The following is a 20416-nucleotide window of genomic DNA, read 5'->3' as shown; positions in this document are numbered from 1 at the left end:
TCCCTCCCTTTGAAGGACAATACTATGTGTTTAACATTCTTTGGTTCCCCTAGTGTTTAGCTGTGAGCACAAGGACCTCTGTGCCTCCCACAAGGAAGAACAGGGAAGAATCAGGTATCCAAGGCTTTGTTTGGATAGTCATCTCTAATAAGCAGGTTTCTACCTTCCTGTGCCATTCCAAACTTAAATTTTGAAACCCGGTATTTCTTTACCATGTCTGACTCTAACTCTTGCTACTCTTGACTTACTAACTTGACCCTGACTCTGTGTGCTGTGGTTTGAAATACTCCCCCATGGGCTTGTGTTTGAACCCTTGTTCACTAGCTGGTGGCAATATTTTAGGTGCTTGTGCAGCTTTCAGAAGGCAGAAGCTGGTTAGTGAGAGTAGTGGGACACTTGAGGCTGACCCTTGGGGGTTGTACCCACCTCTGGTCCCACAATCTCCCATGGGAGCAGTCACACCACATTCTCCAGCCACCCTGCCTTCCCCACCATGAGGAGCTGAAATCTTTCTGAAACTATGAACAACAACAACAACAACAAGCCTCTGTCCAGTGTCCTAGTCACAGCCATGCTGTGTAATTGATACAGTGTTCCTGCACAGGGGCCATGCTAATCTTCTCTGTATCGTTCCAATTTTAGTATATGTGCTGCCGAAGCGAGCACTGATACAGTGTTCTTAACCCCTGCCTTCTGTTTGTGTTCTGTGATTACCTTGACTTAGTTAATGTAGCGGCTGTCACTCAGTGACACTAGTACAGTGCTAAGCACTTCACGTAAATTGTCCTCATACCCTCTGCATCTCAGACTTGAGAGGGTAATTAACCGAAAGGACCGGGCTTTGTGTCCACTGGACAGCTCTGGCTGCTGTACCACCTTACCTAAGGTGTGTGCTCTAGAATCCTTAGAAGACTTCGTCAAACTACCTGAGTGTTATGATTTGGGCATGAAATGCCATGAGTTGAAGACTTTATCCCTAGCTGGTGCAGTACTGAGAAGTGATTGGACAGATCCAGGGAGGCACTTCATCAACACAGTACTTTGTTGTGATGGTTCATTTTCATTGTCTTTAGAATCAACCGGGAGACACACCTCTCCATATGTCTGTGAGGACTTTGGAACAGGCCACCAGACTATGCACTGATGGAAACAGTTTTATTCAAGATGAAATCAGGTGTGCCAGGACCTCATTTGTCACCTTGGACAGGACATTGTGGGCCCAGTTCCTCAGCAGAGGGACTTCAGCACAAAAGACTGAGCTTCTGACATTAACCCAGGCCTTTCACTGAGGGAAGAGCAAAGGAATCACTGAATACATGATGGTCTATATGCATTTGCGATGGCCCATGTCCATGGGGCCCTCTATATAAAGAGAGGGGATTCCCCACTTCAGCCAAAAAGGAAATCAAAAACAAAGAAGAAATCTTTGCCCTACTAGAGGCTATATAGCTACCAGGAGGAGTAGCCATTATCCACCGCAAAAGACATAAAAAGGGAACTCCCCAGAGGCCTAAGGAAACAGTGAAGCAGATTCAGCCACCCAGAAGACATCCCTAGAACCAGTCAAGCCTCTGCATATCTTGCTTACCTTGACTGAACCTGAACTAATCCACAGCCAAGCCTATACATAAAGAAACTTTGCCCAAGTGGGCAAAAAGTAAAGATGCCAAACAGGAGGTAAATGGGTATGGTTCTTGCCAGATGAGAGACTCGTACTCCCTGCCATTATCAGAAGACAAATGGTCACCAAACTTCACCCATTGGAAGCAACTAAAACCAGCTACTTACTCAGGCTTAGATAGTACAACAAATTTGGGTTGCCCCTCTCCCTAGAGTCTGACAATTGCCCAACTTTCACAGCCAAAGTTTCCCTAAATCTGGCAAAGGTCCTAAATATTAATTGGAAACTACATTTTGCCTGTAATCCACAAAGCTCAGGACAGGTGAACTAAGTATGTCCTTGAGACCAGCGAAAATTGGGCCAACCTCCCTCCTCCTAAGGACCAGATGCACCCCATATCAAGAAGTTCATAAGGCAAATATTACTAACCATCCCCTCCTAACGTCCTTAGGGGCACTGCAAAAGACCCAGACAGTTCAAAAGGCTGTGCCCTCGCTCATATCTGAACCTGACCACAAAGTTTAGCCTCATGACCTTGTGTGGGTAAAGAGGATCCTTTAGTCATGGCCAGAAATAAGCTTTAGGAAAGAAGAAAAAGTCACAAATCTAACAACTGGTACCAATCTTCATTTTCCTGGTCCCCCTGGTTAACTACTCTACTTACAGCCATTAATCCTTATGCTCCTAACCCTCCATATCGGATACTGATTACTCAACTGCCTACTCAGATATCTAAAACAGAGAATAAACTCAAATAAACTACTAGGGCTAAGGAGACTATACAACACCCTACCCCTGATGAGTCCACAGTTTGACTGATGCCCACAGAATCAGTATGGAACATAACAGGTCCCCAGATCTCAATAGGCCCCAACCCCAGCACAACCGGTGTCAAGATGCGAGTACCACTGATGCCTTGGGACCCAGCACGCAGGCCACACCACCTACCAAAACAAAAACAAAGACCAAATCCACCAAAGTCCTGGGAAAGTCCCTAAATGTACTAAAGATGTTTTTTTTTTTTTTTTTTTTTTTTTTTTTTGCTTCTGTAGTTCTTCATCTGGCTAACTGTTCTTGATAACTGAGGAGTGGCAACCCAGGATGTGTTTTTTGTGCTTAAAACCCACCCTGAAGAAAACATGGGGTTCTGAGCACCCAGTGTAATCGCCAGCCAGCTAATAAAGCATTGGCTTGAATCTTCTCTGGTGGATACCCCACAACAGTGTTTCTAGAAAGATCAGCTGAGGAGACATGAGAATGTGGGTCGTGCCACCTCTGTGCGGTGACTGAGTAAAAAAAAGGAACGAGGGAGTAAAACAAGCACTGGCATTCAGCTCTCTGCTTCCTCACTGCAGACTTCATGTCATCTACTTCCTCAGGATCCCCCCACTACAGGAGAGCTGTCCTTGATGCCATACATTTCCTGCCATGACAGACTATATCCTCCAAGAGTGAGCTGAAATAAATCCTTCCTTCCTTAAATTGCCTTTGTTAGACTGAAATCTCTGCAACCTAAATCCAAAACGACCTCTTTTTCCCTTGTTTATTTGCTCAGGATTGTTGTCACAGCAATAGAAAGCTAATACAACATGCCAGAAACCATCAAACCTTCAGAAGTAGAATCTAAGTAGGTGAAACCTAGGAGATCACCAGGCAGTTGGAGAGGTGCCTCTTAATTCAGATCTGCCAAGTTAAACTCTGGGGTCCATATTGCCTTTGTCTGGTCCCATACTCAATAAGAAAAGGACCTCTTTCTCTTGCCATTGACCCTCTGTTTTATACCCCATCTTGACACACCATCTGCCTATGCCTCCCATGGAGAAAGAGTAGAACTCAGACTGCGTTCCAAAGGCAAATAGCAATGTGCATTGGGAATAAGCATGGTTCAGATAACACCTATCTCTTCTCTCCCTCCTAGACTAAGCTTGGAAATTCCTTTGGTACCTGAATCTCAAAGAGATGCTTTTAGTGTACCACACCCACCATGCAATGATCTTCAAAATAAAAATGTTAATGGAAACTAGAAATAGGTTGTTCTCCCCCCAGATTTCATGGTAATAAGGAAACATCCTGTGAATCAGCTGATACAAAGGGCGAGGGGTGGGGAAAGGTTAAAGCAAAAGCAAATGCTGAATCCATCACCTGATACTACCACCCAGCCCACCAGCCCATTTAATTACACACTGAGTATATGAGTAATTAAAAATAACAATAATAGTCACTGGGCTATTGTGCTGAGAAGAATAGGTAGGAGATGAAGAGGTGGTGACCTTGACCTTGTATACTAAGAAAATGTGAAGGGTTCTTCTAAATATAGGAGCTACCTACTGAACCATGTGTTAAGGAGGAGCAGAGAAAGGGAGCAAGACCCATTCTTGTCCATAGGGGAGGCAGATGATGGGCAGTGAATCATAGAGGTTAAGTTAATCACAGGTTCCTCCACCTCCTACCTTTATGAGCCCAGGTAAACACACTGCTTCTTCATCTGCCAGGGAGAACAATCACCATAACTCCATCACAAGGTATGCAGAGTTTGTAGTGACATGTCAATTCAGTGTCACGAGAAACTTTAATCAAAATCATATGACTAAAATATTCATCTCAGTGCCTAGCTGCAGGTAAAGAGCCAACAGATGGCTGATAATCACTACAACAGCATAGACTTCCTGTCTGTCTTTCTGTTTCCGGTTCACTGACAGATGTTCAGCAGGGGCTTCATAGTCAGTCTCAGCCATAATTACCTCTAACCTCAGTCCTGCGTGTCTTTATTTTCTAGGACTAGATGTGTAGGACAATTTCCAGAAAGAAAGATACTATTCAAACATAAAAACTGCATCTTGGGGTGTCTTAAATATTACAATTTCTAATTTGTTGTTCCTTCTAGCAAGAAGGTATGAAATCCAGTGAAGCCACAGAAAGAGGAAACAGTATAGGAAATGGATTCTGAAGGCAGAGATGGGAGAACAGACAAGATTTGTAGATATTGAGAATTTATAACTAATTAAATATGAAGAAAAATATATTAGAAATATTAGAAAAGTAACTAATAAAAAAGAAGGAAAAATTTAGAGGTGTATTTTTCATGTTTTTGCCTTTTGTACTTCATTTTAAAATTTTTATTTGTTTCAGTTCTGCTCTCATGCCTCCAAGACTGGCCTAGAAAGCTGTTGTTAGTGCAAGAGGATACCCTTGAACTTCTGACCGATCCTCCTGCCTTCTGAATGCTGGGAAAATAGGCAAGTGCAACTATGACTGAGTTTCTAGGGATCAAACCCAGGGCTTATGCATGCTGGGCAAGCACTCATCAACGGAGCTGCATCCCCAGGCACTCTATTTCCTTTTTCATTGACACATAACTGTATCTTAATGTGGTACAGTGTGATAATTCACTACATATAAAGGGCAATAATCACATTAACATAATTAATTTTTATATCATCATTTTTGTGTGTACTTGGAGGCTTCAAATTCCTCTACTAAAAGTTATAATAGTTTGAGCTAGTCAGGGAAGCATATGCCTATAATCTCAGTACTTGGAAAACTGAGGCTGAAGGTTTGCTGTGAATTCAAAGCCAACCTAGATACAAAGTGAGAAGAAACTACCAACACCACACACACACACACACACACACACACACGCACACGCACACGCGCACGCGCACGCGCACGCGCACGCACGCACGCACACACATACACAAGCAAATTATTTTTTTTTAGATTTCATTTTATCCTATTGATATAATATCTTTTTTTAAATTTATTTTATTTTATTTTACAATACAATTCAGTTCTACATATCAGCCATGGATTCCCTTGTTCTCCCCCCTCCCAACCCCCTCTCCTTCCCCCAAGGTGAATTCTCACCTCCTCCAGGGCAAAGCCTCCCCCAAGGACTGAGATCAACCTGGTAGACTCAGTCCAGGCAGGTCTAGTCCCCTCCTCCCAGGCCCAGCCAAGCTACCCTGCATAAGCCCCAGGTTTCAAACAGCCAACTCATGCAATGAGCACAGGACCCAGTTCCACTGCCTGGATGCCTCCCAAACAGATCAAGCCAATCGACTGTCTCACCCATTCAGAGGGCCTGATCTAGTTGTGGGCCCCTCAGCCATTGGTTCATAGTTCATGTGTTTCCATTCATTTGGCACAAGCAAATTTTATATATATACATATATATATATATATATATATATATATATATATAGCGATCTCTCTCTCTCTCTCTCTCTCTCTCTCTCTCTCTCTCTCTCGTGTGTGTGTGTGTGTGTGTGTGTGTGTGTGTGTGTGTGTGTGTGTGTTATTTCCCCAGCACTTAGAAGCTGAAGGCAGGAAAAACAAGAGTTTAGGTCATCTTTACTTACACTGTGAGTTCAAAGCCAGCCTGAGCCATATGAGATTCTGTATCAAATAAAATAACAATGATGGTGATTCCATCCACTATACACTTATCACAACAGTGCAAGTCCAGAACACTGACAACAACAAATATTGATGACAAGAATGCTGAGCAGCAGGATCTCTTGTTGCTAAAGAGAATGCAGAATGGTACAGCTACTTTAGATGGACTTTATTACCTTATTAAAGTAAACATATTTTATTCACTCAACAAACACTTCTGATGAATGAAAGCTTATCTCCACACAAAACCTACATGCAAGGGGCTAGAGAGATAGTTCAAGGATTAAGAGCACACATTGTTCTTGCAGAGGACCTCAATTTGTTTCCCAGCATATATGTGAGGTGGCTCACAACTGCCTGTAACAGCTCTAGGGGCATCAAATACCCAATTTCAGCCTCCATGAGTGCCTGAACTCAACTGTACTTAACTACACATACACACACATACACATAATAAAAAATAACAGAAATGTGTTTTAAAAATTCCTACATGTAGGTATTTAAATTGGCTTCATTAATAATTGTCAAAACTTTAAGAGAAGCTGTCTTTTAATAAATGAACAGATAAAGTCTGGTACATACAACAATGATGTATAATACAGCAATAGACTGACATATGATATAGCACTAAAAGATTGTCTATCAAATCATGAGTTGTCATGGAGGAAAGTTAAATGCACTAGACAAAGTGAAAGAAGTCAATCTGAAAAGGCTCCATTCCGTACAAATCTACCAAATGACATTCTGAAAAAAGGAAAAGTGATGCTTGCCCAGAGCCAATGGGGAAGCAGGGAAGGGAGACTGAGGTGCCGGGCAGCTAGCCTGTGTGACACTTAATGGTGGATACATGTCATTGCCCATTTATCTAAACCCACGGAAGGTACAACACAAAAAGAACCTTAATAGAAAATGAGTCCTAATAAATTTAGGGATTATAAGATTGTGTCAATGTGGGTTTGTAACTAGTTCGCCACCCTAGTGGGGATGTTGATGGCTTGGGAAGCTGTACATGTGGGAAAGTAGGAGGTATGTTGGAAATCCTTGTATTTTCCCTGTACTTTTTTATGAACTAAAAAAAAAATCTCAAAAAATAAATCTGGTTTAACAACCTTGCAAGTGTTAGGTAAATCCTCTTGGAATGTACAAATAGATCACTAACCTCCACCAACCCAAAGGCCGAGTGTCATAAATAGCATCTGAGGCTTATAACAAAGACTCCTACACTTTGCTGTAACCACCTACTAATACTCCCACAAATGCATTGTAAAGTTGCTGTGATTTATAACTTTCTTTTATTCTGTTACTACAAAATGGTTACTATATTGGAACATGGTATTTGGAGTAACTGGAATCTGTGTTCCTGTGTGTCACTTGGATTTGGCTACAGAATAAGCTATCTCTTAACTCTTTAAGATGAGTACTGTATTTCTGTATTTAAAAAAGAAATGCAGGGGAGCTTGTCCATTACAAACTGATCAAAGCATAGATAGATGGTAGATAGATAGATAGATAGCCAGATTAATAGATGATATATAGGTGATACATAATGGATAGAGAAGTGTATCATGATAGCATTCTAAGCAAAAAATTTTTTGAGAAAAATAGATACACTGCTTTAAAAGTAAACATGGAGAAATGGAATGCTGAAAACCACTTGTAATTTAATCAACTACCCTTTGGAACTTGAATTACTGATTTCAAGTGTCACTTGCCTTGGTGGGTGGGTAAGCTTTGGGACTGGTTTTATCAGAGATGTTATAGAATCAAAAATGAAACTATCTACATTCTTTGCTGATCGGTTTGCTGAATGTCTAACTCAATGCTGGGGATACAGTGTTAATAAAAAGTGAAGGATTGCCTGCTGTACCGAGCTTTTTCTTTCCCTGTCTTCTTCTTATGTATTTTTTTTCTCAGCACTGAGGTTGAACCCTGTCTGGGCCTTGCTGTGCAAGCACTGTACCACCGAGCTATCCACAAGCCCTGAGCTTGTATTTTCAAAGAGAGTTGAAGGGAGTGGCTGGATGGGAAAGAGATCTTCCATAATTAGCAATGAAAAGGTGGGAGTGTCTTCCCACAGAAGTTCTTACTGTGAGCCTCCATAGAACAGGACCATCACATACTACATTCCTTTAATTATGACTCAAAAATCACTTCAGGAAGTCATTGTTCCCACTGTTTGGGATGTGGGTAATCTCTGAGAAAACTTTCAAAATTGCCCATGGCTAGGTGTTGGTTGGAGAATATTTACCTAGCATGCTTGAGACTCTAGTTCCATCCTCAGCAAATAAATAAATAATAGATAGATAGATAGATAGATAGATAGATAGATAGATAGATAGATAGATAGATAGATAGATAAGTAAATAAATAAGGTGTTGAAGCTGACCTGTCAGTCTTAGGTTGACCGCTGGCATTCCTCATTTTCTGTTGCACACTCCACCCTCATCACCACATGGTTTATTCTGTTCCCTAGTGTTTGACTCTGAAACACCTCCTGCCTATGCTAAAGGAGTTCTCCTTTCCATAGCATTGGGTCAATGTCTGAATCTCCCAAAAACTGGCAACTTCCCAGGCACATAGCAAAAATATCTCTGATAATGTGGCTGGTGACACCATCGTCATCTAACAAGAGGGAAAATGTGAGTTATGCTCCTAACATCACACAATAATGCACACTGCCTTGTCTTGAGTCTCCTATTTTGGGGACATAAGGAAAGGTATAGGTATATCCAGGACCAACATGTTAGCATTGTTTGTGATCCCAGGACTTCATCATTGTCCAATTTTAGTGAATCATCTTTCCTAACCCTTACCTCCTATCCAGGCTCCATGAACCACCCCCTTCCTTCAGGAACTGAAGCCTATGACTGAAATGCATCTTCCTGATCCTCTGTGATTTGATTTGACTCTGATTGGATTTCAAATACAGAGAACACAGATCTATCACCATGCAGGGCTTTAAGATAATTGACATCTTTGTCCCCTGGACATATTCTGACAGGAGAAAAGTGGGAGGAAGGCATAAACCAATGAGGTAGAGAACAAATACTTTAAACATCAGCCCTGGGGTCACCCCAGAGTGGATCAGGAATGATCTTCCTTCCTGCCTTCATTTAAGAAGAAATCCCCACAGGGAGACTGAATCATGCCTTCCCGGGTGATGCAAGGAGAAACTGTAGTTGCCAGGAGGGAAAAGCTGCAACTCTGTCCCAGACAAAAAAAAGTTGACTGCTTAAAACTTCTTGATTGTGTAAACTTGGGTGCTTGAGCCAGAGCCAAATTACTTTGGACTATCTTAATTTTTGTTAATAACCATTCATTGCCCACCTATGTCTGACCGAATGCCCTTTCAATGAACAGGCAAAGTAAATTAGAATGTATTAGCAAACCACTAGACTCTACAAACCAAAAAAGTCACAGCATTAGGAAGGCTGAGACCCACTGAGCTAGAGGACTAGTAGAACACAGGTGATGTGAAAGAGGAGGACAGAAAATGCTGGTGTTTAAAGGAATAAGTGGAAAGAGGTGTGATGAGAGGGGGAGGGGGTAGTGGGTGGGCTAACAAAAACCATGGAAGTATGTTAAAGTCTCATGGAAAACCCACTAGTTAGTAGATTCATTTCAAAATACAGCTTTTTGAAAGGGGAGTTTGAATGGAGTTATCTTACATGGGTAAGCAATGCTTCTCCCAGAAGACATGGATTATTAAATAAAATTGCAATACTGGGCAAGGGACACCTCACCATGAGTTATTGGTCAAGGAGGCCCTAGAGGTCTCCAAAACAACACATATTATTGTCATTGCCTGTAGTTATCCACTGTAACTACATGACAGGATGCTGTTAAGGGAGACACTACACACTTTGACTGCAGAACATAGAGAAATCAACCTCAAATGAGCAAAGAAGCTTCCTCCCTGCTGGCTAGCTTTCATAGTGCTAGAAGGTGCAATAATCTGTGGTCCCAGGTTGCATAAAAAAGGACAAAGGATTGCCCAATTCAAGCTGAAAATTCCACCTCTTATTCTCAGCACTTTGGCCCTATCTGCTTCTCTACATTGACTGCTACCCAATGCAGAAGTTCTTCTAACCAATGTTGAGAGCAGCCAAGGTTTATGGGTTTATTTAGAGGGCATGTTGATAGCATGACCATTTAGTAAAATAACCACAGCAGCTTCTACTTTAAGGTATATACCTTCCCAGTCTTGGGCTTTTAACCAAGATATAGTACCAGGTGTGGCATTCTTTCTAATGAAGCAGGACTCAAATACAGTCAGAGAGCAGTTAGTTACCCCATAACATCGATGCCACTATTACTAAAGTGGACAGATCTTGCCTTGTAGATCAGTATTGTGGCATTCTGGATAAGATCATTGATGCCTTTTTTCTCCCAGAAGTCTGCACAGCACCTTTCCCCCTCCCATCTAGATCCACTCCCCTTCTGTTTCTCATTAGAAAACAAACAGACTTCTAAAAGATAATAATAAAATAAAATAAAATGATAAAAAACAAAAACTGACACCAGAACTAGACAAAACAAACAAACAGAAGAAAAAGAGCCCAAGAGAAGGCATAAGAAACAGAGATACACTTGTTTGCACACTCAGGAATCCCATAAAAATCACTCAACTGGAAGCGGTAATACAATACACAAAAGACCTGTACGGTTAAAAGAGAGAAACAAAATATATACAAATGAAATAAAAATAAAAATAAATATTAAGCTAAAATTTAGAAAATAGAGGGGGTGGGAAGCCTTGACAGAACATTATGAGACAAGGAACCTCCAAAGATGCCATTGAGTTCATTTTCTGTTGGCCATCTCCTGCTAGGCATGTGCCTCCAGGAGACCGTGTTGATTTAGAGGGTCTTGTCTTTTTGGTATCCTCCAACCCAACTGGCTCTTATGCTCTTTACACCTCCTCTTCCGAAAGGTTTCCTGAAGGGAAGGATTGGTAGAGATATCTTGTTTAGGGGTGAGTGTCCCAAGGTCTCTCACTCTCGGCATAATGCCTGTCTTTAGGCCTCTGTATCTTCCCCCTCTGCTGCAGGAGGAAATTCCTCTGATGGTGAGTGAGCAAAGCACCAATCTATGAGTATAACAGAATGTCATTAGGAGTCATTTTATTGCTACTTTTTTTTTTAGAATAGTAATAATTTAGTTTTACCCAAGGTCCCTGAGCTGTTTAGTCTCAGGTTGTGGATCACCCAAGTAATATCAGGTATGAGTTCCATTCCATCAAATGGGCCGTCAGTCAAATGAGATATCAGTGGTTTACTCCTGCAAGGCTTCTGCCACCATTGCACTAGCATATCTTACAAGAAGGGCACTATTGTAGATCAAAGGGTTTGTGGCTGGGATGGTGTTTTGTGTCTCTCTTCTGGTAGAGTGCAGAGTGTCTTTCTGTATCAAAGACCCTAGAATGTGGGGATGAAGGCTCTGTGTAGTAGACCCCAGCTCGACTTCTCTGTGTTCAATGACTTGTGTAGGTATTGTCTTCAGCAATGAGGACTTGCCATTAGTTTGTGAGAGCAACTTATAGTCTTATCAACCACCTGGGTTGCTTGGGATTTTTCCATCCGACCCCTTTGGCTAAACATATAGCTGCATAAGAATAACTTTCCATACTATTGAGGGGCAAAGAGCACTCATGCCACTGACACATAGTTAGGAAAATAGATAAAAAAAAAATCATGGAGTTGGGAGAACAAGATACATTACAATAGGGAAGAAAATGTGTCAACAAAAGGAAATGTCATTATTTTATCATTTGTCCTTAGTTTTTATATTAAAACCTTTGTTTGTTTCAATGGGGGACCATAATGGCCCATTGTCCACTAGCTGACATGAGTGAGCTCTCCTCTACCCATATCTCATGGCTTTTTAGCACACCTTCTGTGGTGATTGACAAGAAAGATACAAGAGCAAGCAGCCAATCCTTGAAGTTAAGAGTTTATCAATAACTGGAAGCTTCCCTTTTTATATTATTTATTATGAATCCAAACTTAACAACCACTTACCATAGAAACAAAGATTCCAATTTCATGAAAGTTATAGGAAACAAATATACTTCTTTAACATTTAGCAAGAAACCTTCAGTACATTCATAGTTGCCCTGGAGCTCTGTGTTCAACATAATTTCACTCTCTTTCCCTGACTGAAAATTTTAATGGATTCCTGACAAGATTATGCCTTAACTTCTACATCCTCTCTCTGATCATCCCATCCCTGACTAACGTGTGACCTTTTATGACTGAAGTATTGAAAGTCATTAATGGTTTCATTGCTTCTGATTGCCAACATTTGCAAACTGTGCTATGGCATTTATCAATCGCCTATTAGTCTGGGCAAGGATCATTCCCAGCATTGGTTTATGCTCCACAAACTAATTTTCCTTAATTATAAGCAGCTCAGCTCATACAGTCCTAATAAACTACTAATGGCTTGCCATGAAGCCCACAGGAAAAAGAAATACAAAAACAGTTGATATTTAGTAAAATTAAATAGTAGTGAACCCTGGGAAATTGAATTCACTTTTCTGTAGCCCTGACAATATTTGAAACTCTTTTACTGGAAGGCTGGGAAATATTGCTCCAGATGATTTGTTCATATGAAAGTAAGGTGAGGGTAAAAAAAAAAAAAAAATGATCTAACACTCCAGACTTAATGTTCTCTTTCCTGCACCTTTACCTTACTTCCTGAAGAGACCTAAAGCTTATTTCTCTTTTTTAATTTTATTTTTGAGATTATGAAACAATTACATTTTCTCTTTTCTTTTCTCCATCCCAAACTTCCCATACACTCTTCCCTGCTCTCCTTCAAATTCATAGCCTCTTTCTTCACTAATTGTTATCACACACGCACACACACACACACACACACACACACACACACACACACACACACACAATTTATATATTCCCAAATATAACCCATTCAGTCTGTATGTCACTTGTGTGTTTGGGGGGCAGACCATTTTGTACAGGTCAACCAATCGAGTGCTTTTCCCTGGGGAAGACCATTTCTCCCAGCTTTCCACAGTTGCCTATAGTTCTTTGTGTAGGGTTGAGGCCCTGTGGGCTTTTCTCAATCTAGTTTGGCATTTCCATTGTTGTTATCCTTCATCAGCCCACATTTAGGCTGGCACATTGGTGACATAGCTTCTGATGCTACTAGGAGACACACTCGCACAGCAAATTTCCTGATCTTCTGGATCTTACAGTCTTTCTGAAATACGCCCTGAGCACCAGTCGTGAGATTGTTTTATAGATGTATCTGTTGAAACTGGACTCCACAACTCTGCATATTGATTGGCTGCAGTTTTCTGTAGTGATCTCTATCCATTGCAAAGAGAAGTTTCCTTTATGAGGGCTGAAGATGATATTTTCTGTGGGTATAAGGACAAATATTTATAGATTGTTGTTAAAGATTATGCTGGTTTAGTAAATTAGTGCTTGTAGATTCTCAACCAATAACCATGACTTCTCTAGAACTGAGTAGTTAGCTAGGTTGCCAGTACCAGGCATGGTTTCCCATGTGTGGAGTAGATCTTATGTCCAATTAGAGAGATGTTGGTTACCACAAAAGCATGCCACTACTGCACTCTCAGGGTTATCATGGCATGTCATTGGTGTGGTTGATAAGATGTCATAATTGGGACAGATGGTTGCCTCTCTCCTTTGGAAGCTTGCATGGTGCCTTCTGGTACCATGAAAGCTGGTCCTTAGGGAGGAAGCATTCAGGTCAGTTCCAGCTCGGGGTCTCTGGACCCTGTTTCTGAAGTACATGGTGTCTTCAGCAATAGGGACATATCTTTCACCTCTAGAACATTACCAAGGGCAATAGCAATAGGCTGTATGTTTTAGAAGTCTCTTGGATAGCCCTGGCTAACAACTCAAAAGAGGACTTTTTCATGCCTAGTGTTGGAATTTCATTAAGTGGTCTCTAAATCTTGGAGAGGGTAACATCAGTCCAGATTAGGAGAGTTCTTCAAAACTATAGAATGGACTACAGAATTACATGCATTATAGGGCTTTTTGGTGAAAAGTTAATAGTAGGATTCCTTGTGACTTTTCTGGAATCCTTATTATTATTTTACCCATCTCCTTTCTTCTTCTGTATTTACCTCCCTTGCCTTCTAAAAAGAGCACCTTCATGAAGCTTACTTCTTTAATTGCTTCTCAAACAGCCTCATAAAATTCCAGGGGGGAAAAAACTTACCCTTAGAAGATATGGGCTCTTACTAGATATATGGGCTTAGGCAAATCACTAACCTCTTGCTTAATTACATCTGGGGTCCAGTTAAATTTCAGCACAAGAGACATTATAAAACTTTATCTATTTCTGAGAACAAAGTTTGAATTCTGCCCAAGATCTCCTCTATGATTATGTTCCCAGTAGATGTTACCTCCTAGCTGTCACAATTCCAGTACCATCATCAGACCATGAAGATCTACAGTTTCTTTTCACAGTAGCTGAAGGTGTTAACATATATCGGGGTAGAGAGTGTGATGACCTATTGTGTCCCCCAATATTCTGTGTCTCCCTGTAGTAGGACAGGCCCATAGGGTCGAGGAAACTGACTCAGACCAGTAGCCAAGGTATGCACATAACGTACTCCTTAAGAGCCAACTTGGAGTCTGCCTGAGGACCTAGCAACAGTTGATGTGATGTCAGAGTTTCTGATTGTGTCCAGCCAATGAGGAACGACCACACAGACTGGGTGCTGGGAGGAGGATATATAAGGCCCTCCCTGTTATTGAATAAATGAATTCATTATTTGCTTTCAATAGATTCCCGGTGTCTGAGTTGTTGATGCCGCACCTTCTCACCCACTCCCCCATGGGAGCTATTAGAATCCAAGCTACATCTCCCAATAAAATTTACCTGAGGATCAGAGGAAATAGTCAGCCACTATATAGAACTCGGGCAATGGTAGCACACGCCTTTAATCCTATCACTTAGCAGGCAGGAATCTCTCTGAAACAGAGCCACGCATGGTGGCACATGCCTTAAATTCCAACTCCAGTTAACCATGGAGGTCTGGAGGTCTGTACAGACAGACAGGAAGTGACAGAGCTGGGCAGGAAGAGGATATGATATGGCTGGACAGATAGAGCAAATCAGATGGCAGAACAGCAAGACATATAGGCGTGGGTAGACAGGAAGTATCTTAATACATACACACACACATATATAGGTGTGTGTGTGTGTGTGTGTGTGTTATATATATATATATATATATAGCCAATGACTGACCAAAGTAAGGATGGATACCCTCAAAGTCCAACTTAGTGAACCAGTGAGTTTCACTGGGGTTACTTGCAGGAGCACAGGTGAGGAGTTTCCTTCAGGAGCAGAAATCACTCAACAAGAGCCTCATCACAAAAGCCCACCCCAGCATGGATGAACCCCACAAAAGGTGGAAGCCTGCAGCACACTGCACAATCAGAAGGCCAATCAGTGGGAGAGTATCTTTTCCAGGCCCCTCAGATGGTCCTCGCCTCTTCCAAATAGCTTACCTGGTCTAAAGCTCTTCTAGGTAACTCAGTTATTCTCTTCTTCTGGGAAGCCTGGCTGGTCTGCCTCTTTTAGGCAGCTCAGTTCAGCTGGCCCAAGCCTCCTTCAGACAGCTCAGCCCCCTAGCAGTGTCTCTAGGCACTCTATTTCTCATATAAGCTAAAGAAGGAGGGGCCTATTGAATGTGGCCAGTTTCAGAGACTTCCTGAACCTTTTGAATTTTTTACTTCCTGAGTTTTCAGGAGCTTCCCTGCAAGATGGAATGCCTCACCTCCCCTTAGAACATCCCTGAGTTTTAATGAGCTTCTCTTCAGGATGTAGTGTTTTATTGTGGAGGAGGTTGCTGTATAACAAATGTGTAAGTGTTGTTGACTCTTCCAATGGGGCAGACTCCTGGCCTGGTGCTGTCACTCAGTTTAATTCCTGTTATCATCACCAAAGTTGTTTCAAAGACACTGTGGTTCCTTTGATGTGTGCCCATTCTCATTCCGTTAGCATTTAGAGAGAGCTTCCGTTTGCTGTGTACGAAGCTTTGGGATAAAGGTCTAGGAGCAAACCAGGCATAGTTGCTATTCTTAGGAAATTCATTCACTAATAGAAGAGTCACTTAGGATATTGAAGTCATTTATAGCCTTGAGTCTCAGCTCTTATTCTTTGAGAGTCTTGAGAATTGTCTGGGTAATTAAGTTGACAAATACTTTGCATAAATTCCTTCACAAGGTGGCACACAAAAAGTTTGAGTGACACACACATGACAATGCTTCCAATTCATTGTTTCAAGAGGGTAAGCTTTATGTCAACAGGCATTTAAAAAAAGAAAAAAAAAGAAAAGAAAAAGTCTTGTGTCGTTCCTATTTCCTGATGACACACAGACTTTCCAGATTTCTTTGTAGGCTGCCAGAGAGATAGAATCACTCTTTACCACCAAGGCAGTTCTTTGATATGTGACATGGCTGATGGGTATGTGGTACATATGCTGTAATATCCCTGTTTTAGTGTATTGTGATTTATGTACTATGGTGTACTGTGATGTGTATGTTGCATGTATGTTTGTTTGTGATAGTCCCCCATAGTTACTCATTTTACTAAAATAACACATCAATCCTGAAGAAAGATCTATAGCCAAGCTTTCATACTGTGCTTGGGGTGATGAAAAGGGTTTCATTCGTGCTCTGTGACCCCTTAACCTACTCCCATTTTTGTTTGTTTGTTTCAATTTTTTCCTTTTATTTTTCTATCTGGAACACAGAAATATTTCTGACAGAGCTGGTCACAAAGACTACCTCAGGACTAGGGGCTCATCACAGACAGAAAAAATAGATTTTTTTTTTTTTTTGCAAAGCCAAGGACTGGGGAGGGTTCCAAAAGGGGAGCAAATAATTACAAGTCAGCTCAGTTTCCTGATCTTCCTTTTGACTAGCCTCACAGGAGGCCAGCAGAGCATCTCATAGAAGCATTCGGAAGTGTTAAGGCCCTAAAGAATTAAAAGTTGTACATCAGCAGGAAGGTGGGAAAGTGACTCAGCCCACTGGAACCTGAGTAATGCCTGTGTACACTTTGAGTGAGTTGTCCAAACCGTGTTGGGATTCTGCTTTCCTTCAGTGACAGCAATTGACTGGAAGGACAAAATAAGAGCAGCTGGTAAATGTTTGAAAGTGCAGAATGAAATCCATCCAAGGAATCGGCCAGATCTCCAGGTATGCAAAATGTCTCAAGTTCAGTCCTAGGGAAAATTAACCAAAAGAGCAATGGCTTCCCCAACCCTGTTCTTCCCTGCCTTCCTATCATCATCACTCTCATTCTAGAAGCTAAGTGCCTTTTAAAAATATATATTTCTCATTTATTTATTTATTTGTGGTGTGTGTGTGTGTGTGTTTGCACTTGCAAATACAGATGTTCATGGAGGCCAGAAGAGGGCACCAAATCCTCTGAAGCTAGAGTTAGAGTTACATAAGCAGTTGTAAGCCACCTAATGCGAGGTACTGAGAGATACAATGGTCCTTTGTAAGAGCAACAAGTACTCTTAATTACCAAGCCATCCCTCAAGCCCCCAACTTCCTTTTTGATGCCCCACAATTTCTATGCCTGGAAAGCAATCCTATAAGTCATTCAAAGGAACCAGCAGAGAATGATGAAGATGAAATGAAATGCCCTATTTCTTATATGCCAGAAACTCTGGCAGCATAATGTACATGTAAAGAAAGTCACTTGGAGTAAGAGAGCCCTTTCTGTGCCCTCAAAGCAACTCTCGGTTCTGTTGACCATCATCTGTAGGTTCTGAGCACTTTTAAAGCCCACAGGAGGGGAAACTGTGATCAGGATATATTGTATGAGAAAAGAGCCTGTTTTAACAAGAGGTGGTGGGGGAAGAAAAGAAAAACTCCCATCTATGTTCCTCCATCGGTGAACTTTCTTTCTGCGTTAGTGGACAAAAAGTTCCTATTCCTAACTTCTGCCCCCGTCCCTTCTGCCATCTCCTAGTCCTTGAGGGGAGGCACACACCTTTAATCCTAGGACTTGGGAGGCAGAGGCAGTCAGATCTCTGTACGTTTGAGACCAGCCTGGGCTACAGAACGAGTTAAATGGCTTAAGGTTAGATAAAGCATGAATTATCTAGTTAGGAAAGGCGGCTTTAATATGTGGACTTGTATGTCTCCCGCCAGAACAGCCTATAATTCTCAAACCATGAGCTGAGATAAACTCTTCCTCCCCAAGCTGCTCTTGTCGGTATTTGGTGACAGCATTGGAAGCAGATGCAGCCACCATGCCCTGCTGCTATGGGCTGTATTTTGAAGCAATCAGAGAGCTGGTATTATTAGGCAGGGCCCCATTTTTATAATTATTTCTCAAAGCGCTTCTGGCCCATTTGAAAGTTTGAATATGAACCCATATTAGCATGAACCTTGGGCTTCTGATTGTAAATTTTCCTACAAGATTTTCATTTTTTTCCACCCAGATACTAGACACAACTAAGATATTTTTACCTCTCTGTATAAAGGAGGGAGGGAGTATTTTTTCCCATCTTGATCATTCACTTAAAAAGGAAGCAGTCTCTTAACAAATGCTTTCCTTATGACTGAGTTTCCCTTAAGCAGTGGCCTCTGATGGATAGTTTAATATCTTCTTCCAGCATCTAGTTCTGATACATTGACTAGTGGAGCAGAGATTTGTAAACACCAGAGTAACAAGGCTGCTTTTCAACTGTGCTCTGTTGAACCATAATGCAAATCTTAATACAATCCTGAGGTCTCTCGGACATTCAGATAGTTTGCCTCTAATTGACATGCACAGAAATAAACCTGAGCAAATTATCCTGAGGGTAATGATGTAATGAAAAGACTGAGGTGAGAAAGAAATTGTCAAACCTAGGACAAGCCCCTGGGTGCTTTCAAACTTGGTCTAGTACTTCTTACAGAATTACACACACACACACACACACACACACACACACACACACACACACACACACACATACACACACACACAGAGAGAGAGAGAGAGAGAGAGAGAGAGAGACAGACAGACAGACAGACAGAGACAGAGACGGAGGGGAGGACAGACAAACGGATTCATGCATACACATACATTTAAGTGAAGGGACTTTTTAAAATTTTTACATTTTTTATTTAGTGTTTGTGCAACACAATTTTGTACCCTTCTCTCTACACATTTTGATTTCTTTCTAACCCCTTTTTTTTGTTGTTTTTGTTTTCCTTACCATGTCTCAGAAGTAAGTGGTATTTTTGTTTGTTTTGTTTTGTTGTTTTTTGAGACAGAGTTTCCCTGTGTAGCCCTGGCTGTCCTGGAACTTGCTCTGTAAACCAATCTAGCTTTCTATTCAGAGATTCTCCTGCCTCTGCCTTCCAAATGCTAGAATTAAAGGCTAGAAGTAAGTGATTTTATTAACCTTTTTCTAATCTAGTTGTCTAAGCTGGCTTGGAACTCCTGGGCTCAAGAGATCCTGCTTGCCTAAGTCACCTTCAAAATAAATGGAGCAATCACCCAGTGTAATCTCCACTTCTTATACCAGAGCAGTAGAGTAACTCTGTAACCTGAAACTTGGCCTTGTGATTGTGACATTCTGTTCTGAAACCTCAGAGTATTTTTCTACATGAAGACAGTTTCTTCCAAAGAGAAATCCCAAAATCAGCAAATGAGGATATGTTTTTCCATTCCCAAAATCCATGGCTTGCATTTCAGCCCCACTATTTTGCCCCCAGAACCTCTTTAAAGGTATGGCTTCAAAGCCTGTTGAAATAGTATACATGGCTATTGTAAAGAAGAAAAAAATTATAGTTAGAAAAAAATAAGAGACTCAGTTTTAGAAACTCTGGACTTTTTAGAAACTCTGGTATATCTAGATGACTGTTGGATGTGCAGTCTGAGGCTCTCCTATTAGAAATGCCTGAGCTGAAACCTCAGTGCTGTGGGATGTTCTTTGGTATGCTGTGAATATGTGTTGCTCTCATGGTCGATAATAAAGCTGTTTGCCCAATGGTGAGTCAGAATAAGGTTAGGCAGTACAAGCAAACTGAAGACTGAGATGAAGAAGGGCAGAGTTGGGGCAGACACCAGCCAGCCACCAAGGAAGCAAGACATGTAGAAAATGAGGTAAAAAGCCACGAACCACATGGCAAAGCATAGATAAAAAAAATGGGTAAATTTAAATGCAAGAGCTAGCTAGTAATAAGCCTGAGCCATCTGCCAAGCATTTATAGTTAATATAAGCCTCTGAGTGATAATTTGGGAAGTGACTGCAGAACAGGGCAGGACAGAGAAAATCCTCTGTTTGCATATGGCACCCAATGTGGGGCACCAGATAAATCAGGACATGGGAGTATGGAACCAGGTAAGGTTTATTAAGGAATGAAATCAATAAGG

General features: G+C 41.3%; 1 pseudogene; it reads right to left on the bottom strand.

The window, feature by feature from the left end:
- Nucleotides 1-565: 565 nt before the first annotated feature.
- LOC121829873 (U6 spliceosomal RNA) lies at nucleotides 566-666 on the bottom strand (annotated as a pseudogene).
- Nucleotides 667-20416: the final 19750 nt, after the last annotated feature.

This window comes from Peromyscus maniculatus, chromosome 5 (genome assembly GCF_049852395.1).
Source record: "Peromyscus maniculatus bairdii isolate BWxNUB_F1_BW_parent chromosome 5, HU_Pman_BW_mat_3.1, whole genome shotgun sequence".
Taxonomy (NCBI): domain Eukaryota; kingdom Metazoa; phylum Chordata; class Mammalia; order Rodentia; family Cricetidae; genus Peromyscus; species Peromyscus maniculatus.
This window is presented reverse-complemented; position numbering and strand designations above follow the sequence as displayed.